This window comes from Oncorhynchus tshawytscha, linkage group LG29 (genome assembly GCF_018296145.1).
Source record: "Oncorhynchus tshawytscha isolate Ot180627B linkage group LG29, Otsh_v2.0, whole genome shotgun sequence".
Lineage (NCBI taxonomy): Eukaryota > Metazoa > Chordata > Actinopteri > Salmoniformes > Salmonidae > Oncorhynchus > Oncorhynchus tshawytscha.
Window position 1 is genome coordinate 12,126,148 of NC_056457.1, and position 25,624 is coordinate 12,151,771.

The 25,624-nt window shown below is 42.9% G+C and overlaps 1 protein-coding gene across 1 annotated transcript in view; it reads right to left on the reverse strand.

The window, feature by feature from the left end:
• The window catches only part of tmem108 (transmembrane protein 108), a 61,785-nt gene extending 36,643 nt beyond the window's left edge, over positions 1 to 25,142 (reverse strand). Inside the window, exon 1 of the mRNA XM_042308404.1 lies at positions 24,801 to 25,142. The gene's annotated coding sequence lies outside the window, so the exon portion shown is untranslated. The remainder of the gene's footprint in view (positions 1 to 24,800) is intronic.
• Between the last annotated feature and the right edge of the window lie 482 nt (positions 25,143 to 25,624).

Consider the following 25,624-nt stretch of genomic DNA (forward strand, 5'->3'; position numbering starts at 1 on the left):
ACTTTGTGGCAACAGTTTAGGGAAGGCCCATTCCTGTTTCAGCATGACAATGCCCCCGTGCACAAAGCAAGGTCCATACAGAAATGGTTTGTCGAGAAACAGTGTGGAAGAACTTGACTAGCCTGCACAGAGCCCTAATCACAACCTCATCGAACACCTTTGGGATGAATTGGAATGCCGACTGCGAGCCAGGCCTATTCACCCAACATCAGTGCCCGACTTCACTAATGCTCTTGTGGCTGAATGGAAGCAAGTCCCCTCAGCAATGTTCCAACATTAGTGGAAAGCCTTCCCAGAAGAGTGGAGGCTGTTATAGCAGCGAAGGGGGGGAGAAACTCTATATTAATGCCCATAATTTTGAAATGAGATGTTCAATGATACTTTTGGTCATGTAGTGTTATTTGGCTGAGAGTTTCTTTTTGCAAGGGTGGTGACTTAGTTTTTGCTAGAACTCTCCATTTTTAACACGTATGAACACAGAAGTTCATCACGCAGCTGACCAAATTAGGTGATATTTTACTTCTGGGTTAACATAGATTATGCAGCCATAGAACTGAAGCATGCTACTTGGGTTGCGTTTGATGTTTCTCCATAAAAGGTCTAATACACACCAATAGAGTGAACATAATAACACCAACATACTTAATTGCTCAGATAAACAGATGACAGACAACATGTCACCCTGTTCATTTCAACACGGGGATGGGTTTTGACATACACATGACAAATATTTACCACAAAGGGGGTGACTCAAAACCAGTCTCATGGACTAATGCTCTCTTTCACAAGGCATCAGGAGTGACACAGCACACACACCATACAGACTAGGCTCAGATAAACGCCCCTGTAAAGACATACAGCATGAGGCAACAGTATTTGTTATTAAAGCTCTTGTGAATTATTAGTATGAGTCAAAAACATGGTATCCAAGATGGTTGGAAGAACAAGCAATGATGACCAACTATGGTATTTGTACTTTACGGAGAGATTTGATCTGGATTTAATCTCTATTCTTTCTCCATGTTTGAAACTATGACCCACTCCAATGCTATGTCCGGTACAAGACCTTCTTGAAAGCCCAAGTATTTCCATGAGGGTGCCTCAGCAAGCCTGTCTGTGGAGATAACCAAAATAACCTGCATTGTGTGGGAAATAACAACTCTCCAATGTGTCTACACTTCCTCTCTCTTCCTTCTTTAAAATCTGTCTGGCACACACAGATACACACATAAAGTAACGAAAAACTCTCAGGAACGACAAGTCCAGGAAGTTCCATACTCTACACACACAACATTTTACCTCTTGACGCAGACTGCGCTTGTCATGGTGACAATGGCAGGAACGCAGGGTAGTGGGCGGTGGGGGGGATTTCCTTGACTGTCGAAACACGAACCAGGGACTTTAAAGACACAGCTGTGAGATGAGCGGGAGAACAGGCATCCGCCGGGAGAGCATCCAAGAGCGTCTAAGAAAGAGAGATGCTGCATTGTTCTCTCCCCCTCTCCTTCTACTCCAACCCCCGCTATTAGTGAGGCGGATTAACTCCAAGAAATCGGCTGGCCATGGAAGCATGTCTGGCTTCGGCTCTCATGCACACAAACACACACACATGCAAACAGACACTCACCCACACCCATAGGGAAGCACAACACTCCAAACATGTGCACAATCAGCCACTGTAAGCTTGGTTAATTACACAATGATTATGACATGACAGTCAAAGGCAGATGCTAGACAGTCTGCGTATGAGAACACGAGGATTGTAATGATGACTGAGGATCCCTTACTCATGGCTGCAGTGTCATTGTCTGGTTGCTGGTTGCACTGTGTTCTATTTACATCCTACTGGTCCTTCATCCTTTGGATTCTTCCCATACAGTGGAGTGGGTCTGAGTTGGAGTGGTTTGACTGACCGAGGGTGTTCATGATTGACACCCACTGAGAGTAATTCACCAGAGCTGGAAGTGGCAGAACTAAAATTCTTATACCCTGCAGCCTTATCCACTGCCTGGGTACTACTAGGCTAGAGATGACCTTTCCCCACAGCCACTGAAGGAGATCCATGATTAAAGCAGTTGCAATTTGTGGAGAACCCTGGCTGTACTGGTTTATGACAAAGGAGTGGGAGCAGGGCATCCTAGGCCACCATGGAGCTAGTGAATGAGCCAGTCCCTGTGGGTATGGAGAGGTGTTTGTTTACCTGACCTGACAGACAGACAGACAGACAGACAGACAGACAGACAGACAGACAGACAGACAGACAGACAGACAGACAGACAGACAGACAGACAGACAGACAGACAGACAGACAGACAGACAGACAGACAGACAGACAGACAGACAGACAGACAGACAGACAGACAGACAGACAGACAGACAGACAGACAGACAGCAGATATGAGGACATATAGGATGTGGACTCTGTCTAGGCAGATTGGTTATTATAGGAGATGTGATTCTGCTGGGAGTTCAGACCAGTAGAATAGGTGTCGGATGGGCTCAGTTCAGACATATTAGGTGCTATAACCCAGCCCAGAGAGCAATCTAAGGGTAGAACACGATTATTGGATAAGCAGCTAATAAACATCCATACAGGCACTGCTCAATCAGAGCATGCCTAGCAGTGATTGGCCTCATCTGACTGGCAGTGCCTGAAGCAACACAAAGGGTCTGCCATGCACTTTACAAATTCATTACGCCCTTTAGAGCGCATCAGCACAGATAACTTGGCTGGATCGGAAGAGGAGATTGCACTTCCTATCAATTGATTTGAAGATCATATCTAAACCTCATTGTCCTACATCTCTCTGGTGTCTGGCCATGTTAAAGTGAGCGTGACTCCATGCTGTTCGGGAGTTTATTCAAGGTTTATTTGCACCCCTGGATAGTTTACTGTTTGTTAGTTCCATTATCTATGGGTTTCTGTTGAGTGCTTTGAAAACGTTGAAAGCTCCGCCATCACGGAAACATTGATTTCAAAGTTGAGGATTTACCAAGACATTGTCCAGCAAGCATCATCATGTTTAGCTAGCAATGGGCAAACACGCCAATAACTTCAGGTGACGTACTTTGACGTAAATGGTCTTAACAAAGCAATAAGGCTATGATGAACCCTAAAAAACCCTTTCCTTTCATTCCTCCCAGCCAGGCTTCTATCTGAGGTTTGAATTCAGGCTTTAATGGTGATGGTATCATCGCCATTACTCTAGAGAAGGGCTCTCCAACCCTGTTCCTGGAGAGCTACCTTCCTCTAGGTTTTCACTCCAGCCCCAGTTGTAACTTACCTGATTCATGTCATCAACCCAGCTAATTGTTAGAATCAGGTGGGCGAGATTAGGCTTGGGGTGAAAACCTATAGGACGGGAGCCCTACTGTAGAGTAATAACAGCAAAGCATGTTGAGTGCCTGCTAATTAAAAGTACTTAATTGTCATACTTGAGGAAAAGTAAAGATACCTTAAAAGAAAAAGTGAAAGTCACCCAGTAAAATTCTACTTGAGTAAAAGCCTAAAAGTATTTGGTTTTAAATATACTTAAGTATCAGAAGTAAATGGAACTGTTCAAATGTACTTAAGCATCAAAAGTAAAAGTAGAAATAATTTCAAATTCCTTATATTATGCAAACCAGGCGGCTCATTTTTGTTTTTTATTGACGGATAGCCAGGGGTACACACTCAGACAAAATGTACAAACAAAGATGTGTGTTTAATGAGTCTGCCAGACCAGAGGCAGTAGGGATGACCAGGGATGTTCTCTTGATAAGTGTGTGAATTGGACTATTTTCCTGTCAAAATGTAACGAGTACTTTTGGGTGTCAGGGAAAATGTATGGAGTAAAATAAAATAAAAAAATTTAGGAATGTAGTGAAGTAAAAGTAGGCAAACATATAAATAGTCAAGTACAGATACCCCAAAAAACTACTTAAGTAGTACTTTAAAGTACAGTTGAAGTCGGAAGTTTACATACATCTTAATTTAAAAACTTAAAAATTCCTGACATTTAATCCTAGTAAAAATTCCGTGTCTTAGGTCAGTTAGGATCACCACTTTATTTTAAGAATGTGAAATGTCAAAATAATAGTAGAGAGAATGAGTTTTCAGCTTTTATTTCTTTCATCACATTCCCAGTGAGTCAGAAGTTTACATACACTCAATAAATTGGGTGAATTTTGGCCCATTCCTCCTGCCAGAGCTGGTGTAACTGAGTCAGGTTTGTAGGCCTCCTTGCTCGCACACGTTTTTTCAGTTCGGCCCACAAATGTTCTATAGGATTGAGGTCAGGGCTTTGTGATGGCCACTCCAATACCTTGATGTTGTTGTCTTTAAGCGATTTTGCCACAACTTTGGCAGTATGCTTGGGGTCATTGTCCACTTGGAAGACCCATTTGCGACCAAGCTTTAACTTCCTGACTGATGTCTTGAGATGTTGCTTCAATTTATCCACATAATTTTCCATCCACATAATTTTCCATCCTCATGATGCCATCTATTTTGTGAAGTGCACCAGTCCCTCGTGCAGCAAAGCATCCCCACAACACGATGCTGCCATCCCCGTGCTTCACAGTTGGGATGGTGTTCTTCGGCTTCAAGCCTCCCCCTTTTTCATCCAAACATAACATTATGGCCAAACAGTTCTATTTTTGTTTCATCAGACCAGAGGACATTTCTCCAAAAAGTATGATCTTTGTCCCCATGTGCAGTTGCAAACCGTAGTCTGGCTTTTTTATGATGGTTTTGGAGCAGTGGCTTCTTCCTTGCTGAGCGGCCTTTCAGGTTATGTCGATATAGGACTCGTTTTACTGTGGATATAGATACTTTTGTACTTGTGTCCTCCAACATCTTCACAAGGTCCTTTACTGCTGTTCTGGGATTGATTTGCACTTTTCGCACCAAAGTACGTTCATCTCTAGGACACAGAACGCGTCTCCTTCCTGAGCGGTATGACGGCTGTGTGGTCCCATGGTATTTATACTTGCGTACTATTGTTTGTACAGATGAACGTGGTACCTTCAGGCATTTGGAAATTGCTCCCAAGGATAAACCAGACTTGTGGAGGTCTACAGTTATTTTTCTGAGGTCTTGGCTGATTTCTTTTGATTTTCCCATGATGTCAAGCAAAGAGGCACTGAGTTTGAAGGTAGGCCTTGAAATACATCCACAGGTACAGCTCCAATTGACTCAAATTATGTCAATTAGCCTATCAGAAGCTTCTGAAGTCATGACACCATTTTCGGGAATTTTCCAAGCTGTTTAATAAAGGCACAGTCAACTTAGTGTATGTAAACTTCTAACCCACTGGAACAGTGATACAGTGAATAATAAGTGAAATAATCTGTCTGGAAACAATTGTTGGAAAAAGTACTTGTGTCATGCACAAAGTAGATGTCCTAACCAACTTGCCAAAACTATAGTTTGTTAACAATAAATTTGTGGACTGGTGTATGTAAACTTCTGACTTCAACTGTACTTATGTGAGAGTGGATTCTCATCCCTCACTAGCATGAAAACGAAATACAGGCACAGACTTTGTGGAAAATGATTTAGGAATGAGACTCTCTCCAATACAACCCAACACTGCAGAGTTATGTGCATCCTTTCAAGCACATCCTTCTCATTAACCTGTTGTGAGTTATTCACAACTTTTGATGAACAAATAAGGTTTTATATGTAAGATGGCTAAATAAAGAGCAAAATGATTGATTATTATTATATTATTATTTGTGCCCTGGTCCTATAAGAGCTCTTTGTCACTTCCCATGAGCCGGGCTGTGACAAAAACTCATAAACACTCATTCTTATGTTCAATAAATATATCGTATAGTGTGTGTGTGTAGCAGGCTTACAATTATAGCAACAAAAAAAACATTTGAGAGTACACTGACCCTGGTGCTAGAGGGGGTACACAGCTGGAGGTTGAATGTTTCAAGGGCTACGGGACTATAAAAAGTTTGGAAACCACTGCTCTACACTATTTTGTCACATAAACTGAAATCAGGCGAACTATGAGTTTTAGCAAACAGCAAAGGGCGGAGCGATTTCTGCATAGTGCAATTTCAAGGAGCTTTCGCATGTATTACTGTCAAACTCGCAGCATCAATCAACTGCCTCACGTAGATGCTTATCTGGGAAATAATGAAGTAATCAATGCGACCACTCAGCACACTAATGACCAAACGCTAGCCTGCTCGACCGGGACAAGTTGTTTCTGCCGGCACCGACGCAGTGAGTGTGTGTGTGTCTGTGTTTGGAGTGATTTCAAGGCGGAAAACGACCCCCAACAGATGTTTAATTACCAGAAGACGAAGAGAGCTACGGTTGGCCTGTACGTGTCATCAGTCACGGCTGAATAAATGAATAGGTAAACAGAGGAGGTACCTAGCATAGCAGGCCCCCAGCATGGTTTGTATAGTGGATGGAAGGACCAGCGGCTCAGAAATAACATGAGAGATCACAAACCCACACAGTCAGAACTGTTTATTAATATGGATGAAGGCAGCGCACGGTCCAGCGCTAGGCTTGAAGTGTATTATTCCCAGTCTTTTTGCTTATGTGCAGTGGCAACATTGCTTTGGTGGAAGGTGATGGTTTTTTTTCTGCTCTACTTGGAAGACAGACGTGTCGGCTGAGAGAAGATTTGAACAAATTACGATTGTGCCCCATCAATGAAAGTTCACTTACATCCCTTCTTGATATTCACCGTGTTAATAAAACACGTTATAGGGTGAATGTCCTCCTCTACACAGTTGTGTTGGTGAATGGGCTCCCGAGTGGGGCAGCGGTCTAAGGCACTGCGTCTCAGTGTAAGAGGTGTCACTGCAGTCGCTAGTTTGAATCCAGGCTGCATCACATCCGGACGTGATTAGAAGTCGCGTAGGGCGACAGCATTGTCCGGGTTTGGCCGTCAACGTAAATAAGAATTTGCTCTTAACTGACTTGCCTTGTTAAATAGTTTTAAAAATGGTAAGCCCCTAACACTTGAGAGAGATCCATTGTGTGCACTAGAAATTGTCCTGAGCTGTGATGGATCTTGGTTGAGTAAGGTAAGGAGACAAAACGCACCCAGCGAGAGACCGTGCGTGCTAGACAAAATGAATGTCAATGGCATTCCAGCGCCAGTTTATGGCTGTGGTAGTTAAATGTCAAACGCTTGGCCCAGGGGAGAGTTTGCAACTGCAGCAGACAAAGAGCAAGAAACTCGCAGGTGTCTCTTTGCTCTCTCTCTTGTTCCTTTATCACGCTCTCCTGTGAAGTGCTGTGCGCGGAACAACGAGGCAGTATGATCAGCAGGATCTATTATTAGCGAAAGAGTGAAAAATGAAGTGAATGGAGCAGGGGAGGATGGAGGAGTGGAAGATTGGAGGAGTAGAGCCAAGCCTCCTCAACGACATTATTTTAAGAGCTGCTGTGGTGACAGTTTCCTGAGGGGATGACTGCAGCACCGCGGACAACAGAGCAGTGTGTGTGTGTGTGTGTGTGTGTGAGAAAGGAAGAAGGAGCTAACACCATAATACCAGTAGTTTAAAAGTAGCGTCACAGACAGTACATGTTCTATACACAAACACACAGAGAATAAATCATCAACGTTTCTGAGGCATGTCTGACTTGTAGTGCACTGCAATGAACTGCAGTGATTTTACTGGCACAAACAGTCTGCACCACAACCACTTGTCCAATTTAGATGCACCTTCAGATGAACCTGAAATGCTTCCATCTCTGGCTCAAAGACGCGGCTAAAGAAGACGAACTGTCCAGCAGGCAGGCAGCAGCTACAGTAGGGCCATTGCATTTGGCTCAGGGATGTCATCCAGAACAGAGTCTATCTTCTATAGAGTCGGAACACTTAGCTAGGAAATCTGGGAGAGAACACAGAACATATGGGCGATGGAAACAAGTCCAGAATACTAAGCAGACATATCCCAATGGCTGCCCAGTTGTTCTTTCTGCCAATGAGTTACGGTGTAGTTTGTGTGACTGGGAGTAGCTGTGTTTGTGTGACTGGGAGTAGCTGTGTTTGTGTGACTGGGAGTAGCTGTGTTTGTGTGACTGGGAGTAGCTGTGTTTGTGTGACTGGGAGTAGCTGTGTTTGTGTGACTGGGAGTAGCTGTGTTTGTGTGACTGGGAGTAGCTGTGTTTGTGTGACTGGGAGTAGCTGTGTTTGTGTGACTGGAAGTAGCTGTGTTTGTGTGACTGGGAGTTTGTTTCATGTGTTACTATGTTTATTATCTGGATGCCCCCTCCTGTGTTGTTTCCAAGCTGTGTCCACTCCAGAGACCTCCCAAGATCCATTGAATCCACTGTCTCCATGGTGATGTGGCTTGTACAGATGCCACCCCCCCCACACACACACACACACACACACACACACACTCTCTCTCTCTAGACAATATCCCAGTGTGTCGTTTTGCAGTGTCTGTGTTTTTTCCCTACTCTGTTGAGGCTTTATTCATTATTGTCAGCAGCTCTGTATATGGAAATTAATTGTGGGGCTGACGCCTCTCTCCATCTTATTCAATATTAATGCCGCCTCAGATTACCAGACGGCTCTACTCCAACCCCCAGGGAGTTGGGATCTCTTTAGAGCAGAGAGCAGAAAGAGAGAGAGCGAGAGAAAGAACCATATAAAGTACTCTCTAATTGACAAAGACAAGTGCCAAAAGTCTCTATTTGAATAGACATACAGTACCAGTCAAAAGTTTGGGCACACCTACTCATTCCAGGGTTTTTCTTTATTTTCTACAGTGTAGAATAATAGTGAGGACATCAAAACTATGAAACAACACTTATGGAATCATGTGGTAACCCCCCCCCAAAAAAAAAAATTATACTATATTCGAGATTCTTCAAAGTAGCCACCCTTTGCCTCCATGACAGCTTTGCACACTCTTGGCCTTCTCTCAACCAGCTTCATGAGGTAGTTACCTGGAATGCATTTTAATTAACACGTGTGCCTTGTTAAAAGTTAATTTGTGGAATTTCTTTCCTTCTTAATGCGTTTGAGACAATCAGTTGTGCTGTGACAAGGTAGTGGTGGTATACAGAAGATAGTCTTTTACCAAATAGGGCTAAGTCCATATTATGGACAGCTCAAATAAGCGAAGAGAAATGACAGCCCATCATTACTTTAAGAGATGAAGGACAGTCAATTCTGAAAAATGTTTAAAAAAAATAAAATACAAAGTTTCTTCAAGTGCAGTCGCAAAAACCATCAAGCGCTATAATGAAACTGGCTCTCATGAGGACCGCCACAGGAAAGGAAGCCCAGAGTTACCTCTGCCCCAGTGGAAATAAGTTAATTAAAGTTAACTGCACCACAAATTGAAGCCCAAATAAATGCTTCACAGAGTTCAAGTAACAGACACATCTCAAAATCAACTGTTCAGAGGAGACTGTGTGAATGAGGCATTCATGAATTGCTGCAAAGAAACCACAACTAACTACTTCCAACTGCCGTGTCTTTGTGAGACGCAGAGTAGGTGAACGGATGATCTCCGCATGTGTGGTTCCCACCATAAAGCATGGAGGAGGAGGTGTGATGGTGTGGGGGTGCTTTGCTGGTTACACTGTCTGTGATGTATTTATTATTCAAGGCACACTTAACCAGCATGGTTCCCACAGCATTCTGCAGAAATACGCCATCCCATCTGGTTTGCGCTTAGTGGGACTATCATTTTTTTTCAACAGGACAATGACCCAACACACCTCCAGACTGTGTAAGGGCTATTTGACCAAGGAGAGTGATGGAGTGCTGCATCAGATGACCTGGCCTCCACAATCACCCGACTTCAACCCAATTGAGATGGTTTGGGATGAGTTGGACCGCGGAGTGAAGGAAAAGCAGCCAACAAGTGCTCAACATATGGGAACTTCAAGACTGTTGGAAAAGCATTCCAGGTGAAGCTGGTTGATTGACTGCCGAGAGTGCGCAAAATTGTCATCAAGGCAAAGGTGGCTACTTTGAAGAATCTAAAATATATTTTGATTTGTTTACCACTTTTTTGTTTACTACATGATTCCATATGTGTTATTTCATAGTATTGATGTCTTCACTATTATTCTACAATGTAGAAAATAGTAAAAATAAAGAAAAAACCTGGAATGAGTAGGTGTGTCCAAACCTTTGACTAGTCCGGGGGTGTCCTCGGATGGGGCCACAGTGTCTCCTGACCCCTCCTGTCTCAGCCTCCAGTATTTATGCTGCAGTAGTTTATGTGTCGGGGGGCTGGGGTTAGTTTGTTATATCTGGAGTACTTCTCCTGTCCTATTCGGTGTCCTGTGTGAATCTAAGTGTGCGTTCTCTAATTCTCTCCTTCGCTCTTTCTTTCTCTCTCTCGGAGGACCTGAGCCCTAGGACCATGCCCCAGGACTACCTGACATGATGACTCCTTGCTGTCCCCAGTCCACCTGGCCATGCTGCTGTTCCAGTTTCAACTGACCTGAGCCCTAGGACCATGCCCCAGGACTACCTGACATGATGACTCCTTGCTGTCCCCAGTCCACCTGGCCATGCTGCTGCTCCAGTTTCAACTTCCACCTGACTGTGCTGCTGCTCCAGTTTCAACTGTTCTGCCTTATTATTATTCGACCATGCTGGTCATTTATGAACATTTGAACATCTTGGCCATGTTCTGTTATAATCTCCACCCGGCACAGCCAGAAGAGGACTGGCCACCCCACATAGCCTGGTTCCTCTCTAGGTTTCTTCCTAGGTTTTGGCCTTTCTAGGGAGTTTTTCCTAGCCACCGTGCTTCTACACCTGCATTGCTTGCTGTTTGGGGTTTTAGGCTGGGTTTCTGTACAGCACTTTGAGATATCAGCTGATGTACGAAGGGCTATATAAATAAATTTGATTTGATTTGATTTGATTTACTGTGCTTGCGAAGGTGGCTAATTCAGGGATTTTGGTGAAATGTCAGCTACTTTTTAAATAACTAGGCAAGTCAGTTAAGAACAAATTATTATTTTACAATGACGGCCTAACACTGCCAAACCCTCCCTTAACCCAGTTGTGCGCAGCACTATGGGACTCCCGATCACAGGCCGGTTGTAATACAGCCCAGGATCGAACCATGGTCTGTAGTGACTCCTCGTGCATTGAGATGCAGTGCCTTAGATCACTACGCCACTCGGGAGCCCGAGTGATACATTGAGAGCAATAACATGAGGAGAACAGTTAATAATCCATACTATTAAAACAGGATAGACTATGGGTTTCCAAACAAACTCATCTCTAAACCTGGATACTCTTCTAAAACCAGCCTTCTGAAGACCCTCATCCCTCTCAATCTGTCTCTCCTGAAGAGCTTTTTGCCTAGGCCATTCCTGCAGGCACTCTCAGTGCCCTTCATCCTCTGCTATCGTCTAATTTCCCTTAGGTGACCCTAGCTAGCTAACATCAGCCTGCTCCTTCTGAACCAATTAATCAGATGGCTGCTCAATCATGAAATGAGCCACGTGTAGTAGAGAAAGGACGAGCAGCATATACTTACTGTCAGAAGAAAAGGAATGTTTATGAACCAAGCGACGACGAGAAGAGAAATGGCTACCATTATCCATTGTATCCTATAGACAGCCAGGCTACAGTGCCTTGCGAAAGTATTCGGCCCCCTTGAACTTTGCGACCTTTTGCCACATTTCAGGCTTCAAACATAAAGATATAAAACTGTATTTTTTTGTGAAGAATCAACAACAAGTGGGACACAATCATGAAGTGGAACGACATTTATTGGATATTTCAAACTTTTTTAACAAATCAAAAACTGAAAAATTGGGCGTGCAAAATTATTCAGCCCCTTTACTTTCAGTGCAGCAAACTCTCTCCAGAAGTTCAGTGAGGATCTCTGAATGATCCAATGTTGACCTAAATGACTAATGATGATAAATACAATCCACCTGTGTGTAATCAAGTCTCCGTATAAATGCACCTGCACTGTGATAGTCTCAGAGGTCTGTTAAAAGCACAGAGAGCATCATGAAGAACAAGGAACACACCAGGCAGGTCCGAGATACTGTTGTGAAGAAGTTTAAAGCCGGATTTGGATACAAAAATATTTCCCAAGCTTTAAACATCCCAAGGAGCACTGTGCAAGCGATAATATTGAAATGGAAGGAGTATCAGACCACTGCAAATCTACCAAGACCTGGCCGTCCCTCTAAACTTTCAGCTCATACAAGGAGAAGACTGATCAGAGATGCAGCCAAGAGGCCCATGATCACTTTGGATGAACTGCAGAGATCTACAGCTGAGGTGGGAGACTCTATCCATAGGACAACAATCAGTCGTATATTGCACAAATCTGGCCTTTATGGAAGAGTGGCAAGAAGAAAGCCATTTCTTAAAGATATCCATAAAAAGTGTTGTTTAAAGTTTGCCACAAGCCACCTGGGAGACACACCAAACATGTGGAAGAAGGTGCTCTGGTCAGATGAAACCAAAATTGAACTTTTTGGCAACAATGCAAAATGTTATGTTTGGCGTAAAAGCAACACAGCTCATCAACCTGAACACACCATCCCCACTGTCAAACATGGTGGTGGCAGCATCATGGTTTGGGCCTGCTTTTCTTCAGCAGGGACAGGGAAGATGGTTAAAATTGATGGGAAGATGAATGGAGCCAAATACAGGACCATTCTGGAAGAAAACCTGATGGAGTCTACAAAAGCCCTGAGACCGGGACGGAGATTTGTCTTCCAACAAGACAATGATCCAAAACATAAAGCAAAATCTACAATGGAATGGTTCAAAAATAAACATATCCAGGTGTTAGAATGGCCAAGTCAAAGTCCAGACCTGAATCCAATCGAGAATCTGTGGAAAGAACTGAAAACTGCTGTTCACAAATGCTCTCCATCCAACCTCACTGAGCTCGAGCTGTTTTGCAAGGAGGAATGGGAAAAAATGTCAGTCTCTCGATGTGCAAAACTGATAGAGACATACCCCAAGCGACTTACAGCTGTAATCGCAGCAAAAGGTGGCGCTACAAAGTATTAACTTAAGGGGGCTGAATAATTTTGCACGCCCAATTTTTCAGTTTTTGATTTGTTAAAAAAGTTTGAAATATCCAATAAATGTCGTTCCACTTCATGATTGTGTCCCACTTGTTGTTGATTCTTCACAAAAAAATACAGTTTTATATCTTTATGTTTGAATTCTGAAATGTGGCAAAAGGTCGCAAAGTTCAAGGGGGCCGAATACTTTCGCAAGGCACTGTATCATCACTTTAGCCCAGGGAACTCTCAGTTAACCCACAATAGCAAAACCGGCAACCGTCTAAAACGCCAAAGCTGGGTTGGGGAGGAAGGATGAAAGCTGGGATTTGTGGAAGGACACTGCTAAGGGTAAAGATGGAAGAGAGGGGCATCTCCTCAACCCCCCCCAACCGATTAGCAGGCGACAGTGACATGGGAGCACACTAATCAGTAGTCCCCCTGGGCTGGCTCCTCAGCATATGGTGCATGGTTTAATCTCTAGCCCGTCTCTGATGAGCCCGGCCTGCATAGGCACCGCTGCTATGGCTTGAGTTTTAAAGGAGCTAAATGTTCTGAAGTAAAGCGGAGAAAAGAGAAATGTTGTTCCTTTTGTATATCGGCCACAGTATTTCAGGCTCACTCGAAAGAGATCTATCCAAAGGAGTTTACAAGGAAACAGAAGTGCCCATTTAACCCTTTTTAAACTTCAGATTGAAAGCCACTTTAGAAAGGTGATGAGGGCATTAATTGCACTGCTTGTCAACAGGGGTCACAACCTGTCCACCATTAGTGGGTCTGTCGGAGTAATCCTCCTGCTTGAGCCCAGTCCAGCCTCAATAAATCGGGAGGGCGACACCTGCCAGCATTGTTCCCCTTCATCACATGACCCTGGGTGACCATCCTTGTCCAGAGCACAGGGGTAGGAGTGGCATGTGTCCCCCTTCACCTCTCCACCCACCAGGCCCTCTTTATAATCCTATTAGTCCTATTCATCTGTACCACATTAAAAGGTCAGATCGATCCTGAACACGAGCCCTCGCTGTGCCTTCACTCACAAATGCCTCCAAATGTCTTTCCGTTTCACTTTTCACACTTAGGCAGCCATTATTGACCATTACTGACCATGAGAAGCTGTCTCAGAGGAAACATGGTAAACGTAAATCCGGGACACTCACATTAATACGATATGTTACATTTAGTATGGTTATATAAAACAGATGGTTACTTAAGGCAAAAACATTGGTCGAGGTGGATGGGTGGTCGTATAACACGAAAGTCTAGCAACCCAAAGGCTGCAAGCTCTAATCTCATCACGGACAATTTCAGCTAATTAGCAACTTTTCAACTACTTACTACTTACTTTTTTAGCTACTTTGCAACTACTTAGCATGTTAGCTAACCCTTCCCCTAGCCTTAACCCTTAAGCCTAACCCTAACCCCTAGCCTAGCTAACGTTAGCCAGCTATAATAATATGAAATGCTCTGAGACCAGGTTGACTTCAAAGCTTGGCAACAACTCTTCAAGCTGAGTAGTGAATCTATGGTTAAAAAAAGTCTAGAGTTTCTCAGGGCAAACATGCAACACCTGTCAAACTAACAATGAACTGGGTGACAAAGACTGAGCTGGTGAAAAATTCAGACAACTGGGGGATAAAGTCTAGTGTTAAGCCCAGCCTTATGACTTCCTTGTACAAAGGGTACCAGAGATTTGTGCACCCCTTAACCATGAGGGGATTTAGCCATATGTCCTGGAATGCCAAATTCCAATAACCAAATTGGACTCAAATTGTGTCCACGTGATCCGCAAAAACAACTCTCTCTATGATCATTGAAGAAGACAGCAGAAAGAAGGGCCATGACTATTTCAGGACAAACTGAAAACTGGCTAAATAATTACCTCAATTGAAACAATAACAAAAGTGGTCACCTCACTTGTTTTGGTAAAAATCTGAGGGATGGGCCTGGAGAAATGCAACCACTCTCAAACTCATAAGACAGAGCTATTGAGGCAACGAATCACCATCCATCATGTCGAAATTATAGTTTTAACTACACATTGTTTGTTTACATTTACATTGTTTGCAAACAGTGGAGTAAAAAAAGCTTATATGTTGAGTTCTGATGTGGTACGACTGTTGAAATAAGCTCCTGGAGCATTCAAAAGTTATATTCTTCAAGAATCAATGGGTATACAGTGCATTCGACAAGTATTCAGACCCATTCGACTTTTCCCACATGTTGTTACATTACAGCCTTATTCTAAAACGGACTAAAGTTTTCCTAATTGTTTATAAACTAAAACTGTCCAATGAGGCACAAGGACCCAAACCAGTAACTCATTTAGCAGAACCATACACCAAATCTGCAATACTACTGGCATACGTTTCGCTTTACACTCAGATTGCAATTCCATAACAAACGTTTCGCAAAACACAACACACAATTCTCTACCTTTGGCGCCTACCTTCACAACTAAAATATCTTGTGAGCAAATGAAAAGCAACACTGTTTAATAACAAGCTAAGCTCAATTACCAATTAATCACTTTCACATGTGCAAACACTAATCGTGTAAATGTTCACTTTGCAATCAAACCTTTGGTCTGGATAAAAAGGCCACAGGTGAATACTCCTGTGTTTGGAGAACAATGGAAGCAAACTTGGCAGAAAAAGGTGGAGGAAGAACAAGATCAAGAACAAGGAGAGTAATCTCTGATGAAATTCAGGCAACTGTGGTCAACCATGGTTTGACCTTGAGAGAGCCTGGGCAGAGAGTGCAGCCCAATCTGAGCCGCTTCACCATAGCATCCGGATGTTCCAAAATGAGAAAAGGTACAACTGAAGTTGGAAGATTACATACACCTTAGCCAAATACATTTAAACTCAGTTTTTCACAATTCCTGACATTTAATCCTAGGATCACCACTTTATTTTAAGAATGTGAAATTTCAGAATAATAGTAGAGTGACTTATTTAAACTTTAATTTCCTTAATCACATTCACAGTGGGTCAGAAGTTTACATACACTCAATTAGTATTTGGTAGCATTGCCTTTAAATTGCTTAACTTGGGTCAAATGTTTCGGGTAGCCTTCCACAAGCTCCCACAATACATTGGGTGAATTTTGTCCCATTCCTCCTGACAGAGCTGGTGTAACCGAGTCAGGTTTGTAGGCCTCCTTGCTCGCACACGCTTTTTCTGTTCTGCCCACACATTTTCTATAGGATTGAGGTCAGGGCTTTGTGATGGGCACTCCAATACCTTGATATATCCAATATATATAGCCTCAATATATCCACATCATTTTCCATCCTCATGGTGCCATCTATTTTGTGAAGTGCACCAGTCCCTCCTGCAGCAAAGCACCCCCATAACATGATGCTGCCACCCCGTGCATCACCGTTGGGATGGTGTTCTTGGACTTGCAAGCCTCCCCCATTTTCATCCAAACATAACAATGGTCATAATGACCAAACAGTTCTATTTTTGATTCAAGAGACCAAAAAAAGAAAAAAAAAGTATGATCTTTGTCCCCATGTGCAGTTGCAAACCGTAGTCTGGCTTCTTCCTTGCTGAGAGGCCTTTCTGGTTATGTCGATATAGGACTCGTTTTACTGTGGATATAGATACTTTTGTACCCGTTTCCTCCAGCATCTTCACAAGGTCCTTTGCTGTTGTTCTGGGATTGATTTGCACTTTTCGCACCAAAGTATGTTCATCTCTAGGCGACAGAACATGAGTCCTTCCTGAGCGTTATGACAGCTGCATGGTCCCATGGTGTTTATACTTGCATAGTATTGTTTGTTCAGATAAACGTGGTACCGTCAGGCATTTGGAAATTGCTCCCAAGGATGAACCAAACTTGTGGAGGTCTACAAAATGTTTTTCTGAGGTCTTGGCTGATTTCTTTTGATTTCCACATGATGTCAAGCAAAGAGGCACTGAGTTTGAAGGTAGGCCTTGAAATATATCCACAGGTACACCTCCAATTGACTCAAATGATGTCAATTAGCGTATCAGAAGCTTCTAAAGCCATGACGACATTTTCTGGAATTTTCCAAGATGTTTAAAGGCACAGTCAACTTAGTGTATGTAAACTTCTGACCCACTGGAATTGTGATACAGTGAATTATAAGTGAAATATTCTGTCTGTAAACAATTGTTGGAAAAATGACTTGTGTCATGCACAAAGTAGATGTCCTAACCGACTTGGCAAAACTATAGTTTGTTAACAAGAAATTTGAAGTGGTTGAAAAACGAGTTTTAATGACTCCAACCTAAGTGTATGTAAACTTCCGACTTCAACTGTATGTACTCCATACAATGGACCTCTCTACTACTTTTACTACTTGACAGTAGAACAACATAAAGCACAGTAAAGACCGTAGATTCCAATACACACTGTAAGGGGAAACAAAGTAAATGTTTAATGTATTACTGTATGTATGAAATTGGGAGCAAAACTACTTTGTAACATGTTCATCTTGTATACTGTATTACTGTAGTGTTTACTGAACTGTATGCTATTTTGTTTTTGTAGAACTGAAAGACGACCCCCACTTGGTGGTAGAACGTGTCGGTTCACAGATGAACAGGAGGCTGTCATTGGGCAAATGGTAGTTGAAAATAATGCCATAAGACTGTGGGGAAATCCAACAACAGGCTATTGAAAACTATGCCATGTTCCATAACATCAGAGTGAACTTATCAACCATAGCCCGCATCCTTAAAAAACATCTCCGGATGAAGCAAATCTACAGAGTCCCATTTGAAAGGAATTTTCAAAGAGTGAAGGTTAAACGGTACGAATATGTGCACGTACGTAATGTACTAACTAGTATTACACTCTGAAACATTAGACTCATTGTTGCCAGTGAACTCTACTATACAGCAATTACAGTATTTACTGTCATTTCAGAGAATCATGGAGTTGGATACAAGTCCCATCCCCCAGGAACTCATACTCATAGATGAGGTTGGATTCAATTTAGCGACGATGAGGAGAGGAAGGAGCATCATTGGTCAACGCGCTATCATTGAGGTACCTGGCCAGCGTGGGGTAAATGTCATTATATGTGCAGTTATGAGCCACAATGGGGTCCTCCACAGCCATGCCACCCTTGGACCATATAACACTGCCCATCTCCTTAATTTCCTGAACATCTTAAATTACAATCTTTTTCAGCCAGAGCAGAAAGGGCCAGGTGATCCTGAACAGCAAATGCATGTTCTAATTTGGGACAACGTGAATTTCCATCGGGCTGCTCAGGTCCTCAACAGGTTCCCCATGACCATCCCAGGTTTACAATTCTCTATCTCCCACCCATATTCCCCATTGAAGAGTAGTTTTCAGCATGGCGGAGGAAGGTGTATGAAACCCCATGAACGTATGGCCCTTCTCCAGGCAATGGAGGAGGCCTGTGGTGACATTCCAGCAGAGTCCTGTCAAGGGTGGATGAGTCATGCCAGAAGCTATTTTCCAAACTGTCTGGCCAAGGAGAATATCGCCTGTGATGTTGGTGTAAATCTGTGGCCCGGACCAAAACAACAGACATGACTGATTTTGCAGTGGTGTAAAACAATTAAGTAAAAACACTTTAAAGTACTACTTGAGTAGTTTATTTGGGAATCTGTACATTACCATTTAATATTTCTCGCAACTTTTATTTCCTAAAGAAAGTAATGTAGTCAAGTAGTATTTTAGTGGGTGACTTTCACTTTTACTTGAGTCATTTTCTATTAAGGTATCTTTACTTTTACTCAAGTTATGACAATTGGGTCCTTTTTCCAACACTGATTTTGTTTTTTCGCAATGGAGTATTTTGACAGTTTCTTTATCTATTCCGTACAATTGATCTAATGTACAGTAGTTCTTTTGCATATGCTAAATATATTTACTGTATGTTTGTTGTTTGACATGTACTGAGTCAGGTTGAAATATAAAACAAACATTTTTGCATTCCTTGTTTGAGTACACACAAACAATATACAGTATAACAAGTATAACAACAATCTTAGTCTTTACACTGAAACAGGTTTTGAGTATGTCACAGTGTGATCTCGTTCGTCACTAAGTTAGATTAATTTGATGTGTGTGTCTCATTTGTATGCAGGGAGGACATGATTTTGATTGCTGTGTTTCATTTTGCAAGATGTCTTTGGGGCTTGTGGAAATTGGCTAAATGTTGTGTGTTTAGAGTTGAGTACCTGAGATGTAGTTCCAGCAAACGTGTGTTAACAATTGTGAAAAACTAAATTGTTTTTTTTACCCTCAACAATCTACACACAATACCCCATAAAGAAAAAGCTCAAATTTAGAAATGTTTTCAAATGTATTAAAAAACAGAAATATCACATTTACATCAGTACTCAGACCCTTAGTACTTTGTTGAAGCACCTTTGTGATTACAGCCTCGCGTCTTCTTGGGTATGATGCTACAAGCTTGGCACACCTGTATTTGGCCAGTTTCTCCCACTGTTTTCTGCAGATCCTCTCAAGCTCTGTCAGGTTGGATGCGGAGCACTCTGGCTGGGCCACTCAAGGACATTCAGAGACTTGTCCCGAAGCCACTCCTGCGTTGTCTTGGCTGTGTGCTTAGGGTCGTTGTCCTGTTGGAAGGGGAAACTTCACCCCAGTCTGAGGTCCTGAGCGCTCTGGAGCAGGTTTTCGTCAAGGATCTCTCTGTACTTTGCTCCATTCATCTTTGCCTCGACCCTGACTAGTCTCCCAGTTCCTGCTGCTGAAAAACAACCCCACAGCATGCTGCCATCACCATGCTTCACAGTAGGGACGGTGCCAGGTTTCCTCCAGATATGACGCTTGGCATTCAGGCCAAAGAGTTCAGAGAATCTTGTTTCTCGTGGTCAGAGTCCTTTAGGTGCCTTTTGACAAACTCCAAGCAGGTGGCCATGTGCTTTTCCTGAGGAGTGGCTTCCATCTGGCCACTCCACCATAAAGTCCTAATTGGTGGAGTGCTGCAAAGATGGTTGTCCCATCTCCACAGAGGAACTCTTGAGCTCTGTCAGAGTGATCTTTGGGTTATTGGTCACCTCTCTGACCAAGGCCCTTGTCCCCCGATTGCTCAGTTTGGCCAGGCAACCAGCTCTAGGAAGAGTCTTGGTGGTTCCAAGCTTCTTCCATTTAAGAATGTTGGAAGCCACTGTGTTCTTGGGGACCTTCAATGCTGCAGACATTTTTTGGTACCCTTCCCCAGATCTGTGCCTCAACACAACCCTGTCTCGGAGCTCTACGGACAATTCCTTCGACCTCATGGCTTGGTTTTTGCTCTGACATGCACTGTATATAGACAGGTGTGTGCCTTTACAAATCATGTCCAATCAATTTAATTTCACAGGTGGACTCCAATCAAGTTGGATCAATGGAAAGAGGATGCACCTGAGCTCAATTTTGAGTCTCATAGCAAAGAGTCTAAATACTTATGTAAATAAGGTATTTCAGTTTTTTAAATATATTTTTTTAAACATTTTTTAAAAATATATATAAACCTGTTTTCACTTACTTTGTCATTATGGGGTATTGTGTGGTGATTGATAAGGAAAACATATAATTTAATCAATTTTAGAATAAGGCTGTAATGTAACAAATGTGGAAAAAGGGAAGGGGTCTGAATACTTTCCGAATGCACTGTATATAATTAAGTAAAAAAATGTATGTAACTAAGGACTCTAGCTTTGAAAGTCCTTATGTAGGCTAGATTAGAAAATATACAGTATCTGTTGACTGTCTTGGCCAATAGTCTTATAAGCTTGAGCGCAGCTCTTTGAGAAAACCATCCAAACCTGTTGAAATCCACTGGGAATTACTGGTCCTTAGTCTCCAGAGGGACTGGGGATCATCTGGGAGTTTGACATAAGCAGGTTAAATATCTAAGCCAGCTCTTGTTTTTGTGTTTTGTGGAGAGTAAGATCAGCCAACCATGCTGAAAAGCAGTAAACAGGATGTATGAGGAATTAAAGGCACAATCACTTCAACCTGCTGCTGATACTTCCTTAGAGACTGAAAACATATGAAGAAGATATTCTCTAACCTAGGGGTGCTTTCGCAAGATGACTTAGCCGAGCTTCCATTGGAAGTTAGAGAGGATCATAAGACCAGCTTGTTGTCACATTGAAGTTGGCCAGAGAGGGCCCTGCCCCTTCCTCCTGGGGGACGCCATTGTCACAGGGGATGAACGACCCGAGCGTCAGTGGGTGGAGGTGTAGAATCGGATCGACGTGGCTGCAGCCGAGGAATGTAAGGAATTCCCAATGTAAACACGTCGTCTTCATGCGTGGCCGGCCGCTGCCTGCGCTCTTATCTCCCTGTGCCCATCGGGCCCTTTAATCAACATAATGGCTACTTATCTATTACCACTGCTTTTCCTGTAGTTGCTGATGTGATTGTGTAGCTGGGGCCTCTGCTAGCACTGGCCTGGTCTTTTGTGTTCCTAAAGCGTCCGGTGGTTGGTATATCACTGTTCACTCAGATACCCCCCAATGCACAGACAGACCTCAGTCTGATACTGGTCTCTATACAGTGTAATGGCTTTTGAAATGTCACCACCATTGAGAGCCATTTTTTTGCGAGGCTAACCGCTCTGCTTGGCTGGCCAACGCTCCTCCATCTCCTATGGGAGCGCTCTCTATAGCTGATAGGATCATAAGTGGCTAAGGGGGAAATGTACTTTTCTTCCTGGTTCGAATAGAGCGCTTTCGCTGTTCCAAACAAACAGTCTTCAGCGTGTCACCAACTCCTGCGGTTCTTGTGTGTGAACCCTCAACTCTTTCGGCTTAAACGAAACTCATTTCTAAGGCAGCCGAGTCTGAAAGCGCATCGCTAGTCGCTAATGCTGTGTGACATTTAGAAAATGGAGGAAAGGAGAAGCAGGTGGCTGTTTTTTCCTTCCCTCTCTTGTTCTATGAAATCCTGTTTTTCCAGCATGGTGCTTTTGTCAGCGCTAGAGGTAGTGAGTTCTAAGTCTACCCTGAGCATGTATAGTTTGCGGGGGCCACATTTACTCAGGGGGGGTAAATTCCACCTCATGCTGTAAGGCCTAGTCGTACCATGCTCCGCCAGTCATGGGGGCTCTTGTGGAACTGTTATGTAGCCTGGTGCCCTGACTAGCCTACATTCCAACACTTTCACACGGTCTTGCAATCACAGAGCTTCACTACTACCGTATTTCTCCACAACCCAGAGCCAGACACCAGATTTTTCCTTTTCCTGAACCATCCCTGATAATTTTGTAGGATTTTGTTTGTTTTGGATGGGAAAGTAGATACTTTCCGGGTGTTTTTTACTGCTGCAGACTTTTCCTGACAATTTTGATAAGACCGCAGGATGTCCAACCACTGGTCCCCTGACGCTCCTCTAGATGAGAGAAGACAGATAGGTCTATAAAGTGGGAGGCAGTTGCTGTCAATACCAGACAGTCGATACACTTTCCCAGGTCTGCCCTCCATCACAAGCACATCAGAAAGGATCATGGGGGATTGGACCGGGATAACCCATAAATCTCCCAGATGGAATGGTTCATGTCCTCTACATGTCACTCCTCCAGTTAGGACAGCATAACATTGGGGTTGAATAAAAGCCAGTCACAACATTTTGGTTCTAGTTCTTTGTCCATGTTAAACAATGACAGCATTTGGTCTTTATCTCGGACAACCTAGATCAGTACTAAAACAGTTCATTTTGACTTGACAAATTAATGTAGCTAACTCATCAAGGGTGACAGACAATCTAAATTCTAAAGAGACTGCCATCCTGCGGGTTATTTTGTTTACTTAGTCCCTTGGATTGGATGCGTCCTTTGTGTATTTTACTAACCAGTCTCTGAGATCCACATACAGCATGTCAGATGGACCCCAAGGAAGCTGTCAGTTACAGATGTCAATGCCCCTTAATGACCCCGCCCCTTCCCCCGCACACAGCAGTGGAGGATTATCCACAGAACAAAGAGGGTGGGGGGGTTCTGTGGAGAACTGGGGACCAATATTCCAATCACAATGGTAAGAGTGACCAGCAGGCTCAATTAACACGCACTTAACAACTACACAATTTACTACCTCACTGTTGCTGAGGAAACAAAGCCAAAGTTTCCAGCTAAAAAGGTCTTCAATGTGAGGGAGAAGATAATCGTCTGGCTGTTTAAGAGAGTGCCACTTATAATGCACTTTCATTGGTCCTGCGGGAATTTACCCTTTAATGGAAGAAAAATGTACTTGCTGTCTCTGCCATGTCTTAATTCTCAATGGTTTCTCAGTTTCACATACACAGTAGTTTTCATGAATAATACATTCCATAACCAGTCAACTACAACAACAATGGATGGATTACAACATGGAAATAGCGGTCAAGTGGTAAAACAGTCTGTTTGATGAAGTGTAATCTCGTTCCCAGACACTTTGACCTACAGCGAGCTCCAAAAGTATTGGGACAATGACAAAGGTATTGGGACAAATTCACTTATGTGTATTAAAGCAGTAGAAAGTTACGTATTTGGTCCCATATTCAAAGCACGCAATGACTACATCAAGCTTGTTACTATACATTTGCTGGATGCATTTGCTGCTTGTTTTGGTTGCGTTTCAGATTATTTTGTGCCCATTAGAAATTAATACATTATTGACCATTCAATTATTTTGGGCACAAAATAATCTGAAACGCAACCAAAACAAACAGCAAATGCATCATCTAACAAATGTGTATTCACAATCTTGATGCAGTCATTGTATGCCATGAATATGGGACCAAATACATAACTTGTTACTATTTTAATACAGATAAATGAATTTGTCCCAATATTTTTGGTCCCCTAAAATGGGTTGAATATGTATTAAAAAAAAAAAAATGCTGTAACTTCTAAACGTTCACCCAACATGGGTGAAAATACCCTGAAATGAAAGCACTTTAACCTCATAGTCATTTTATTATTTTCAAATCCCAAGTGCCGGGGTACACAGCCAAAACAACAAAAAGAGGCACTGTCCCAATACTTTTAGAGCTTACTGTAGGTTGTCACCACCCCTGTTGGGTTTTAGGTCCGGCATTCAGTGTATACTTGAGACCACCGGTTGGTCATTAGTTCAGGGTCAATTACGAAAACGTCCATGTGCCCCCCACCTCCCAAAGTCGCCACGTGCATGGATGAATCCCTAACTTGCCTAAGAAATGGCAATGATACGACATAAAATGGTTCGATTGCATTTGATGATGGTGGAAATATACCCACAATTGTTTGCTCTGCATCCTTTTTAACAGGAATGTGCAGTACTTTTACAGTATCTCTCCCCAATTATTTTCATACTGTGGAACATCAGGTTCGTCTTCCCACAGGCCAAGTGCTGCAACAGTCTACTAGAAATAGAACCGATTTACACCGGAGGCAACACCACCACAGTCAGATACAGTAACTCAACAATTTGTCTTTTAGCCAGTTATTGAGCGTCTTTGTTTCTAAACCATGACTCGTGTATTGTATTCCCTTGGCTCTCACAACCGTGAACTGTAATTAATAGCTGATGAATGGGTTATTAATTTGATTAGACAGAGTTGCCCGAGTAGCCTGGAGGCCTATTGATATCATTACTCCGATAGAGTGAATCTCCTGAAAACATTCAAGAGTCGCAGACAATCGCACTCACATAGGCTACGCGCGCGAAAATAACTGTACCGCGGTTGTAACAATGTAACAACAAACGCCAGAGTAGCTACATCTACACAAGAGGTTAGTAACCCAGTGATGCATATATCGACTATCGACTCACGAATGCACGAAACGTGTTACAATTTGAGCAAATAAGAGCCTAGGGGCCACACAAATGATTCCGCTTACCTATTACACAAGGTGCGTCGGTACGTCGGGCACTCCGCGTATCCCAGTCAAATGAATCCCCAAAAGCCGCTGTGTCACCACTCCAGTCACACAAGCCGCGCGCACGTGTCTGGTTCCGAACCAGAAAGTCACATGAGCTCCATGTTCAATCCGAGGGAGCTCTATGTTGCTGCCCAGGAGGAGCAATTCAGTTTTTTTCAACACAATAGGATGGCGGGGATGCCTCCACTGAAATCCTTGGACCTGACAACGCTAGCAAATAACCACTTGGTGGAGGTAACAGGCTTCGCAAATATGAGGCGCATCATATGTGATTAGGCTACTGTGCGGGTGCACAAGGAACTAAATGACTGTTGGATTTTCGTGGCGTGAGTACAGCCGCGGAATTTTAATGAGGACATATTGCTGCAACGTCAGGCACAGCTTTTTGGTCCTGACTCAGATTAGGGGCTACGTTTCAAAGAGCCCCTGCGGATAAGCATGAATTGTCCCATTAACCTGTGGCTTAAACAGGGGTCCACACAGAGCGTTACTTGGTATTCTTTAACAAATCTACTTTGAGACAAAAGTATACACATCACACACATGGTTATGGGTTTAAATTAAATACATATGTACCATGTATGGTAGAGTTGAAATGTAAGTTTGCAACCCAATGTTACACTTTATATACATCACAGAAGACTGAAATATAACAAAACGCCTAGTTTTTTTATTGAGCTACACTGAGGTGACTATTCACAAATGCTCAGCTGGTCCATATATTCCCCAGCATCTTGTCAACATGTGCCCTGACAACAGAGCAGATACTGTATCTTATACCA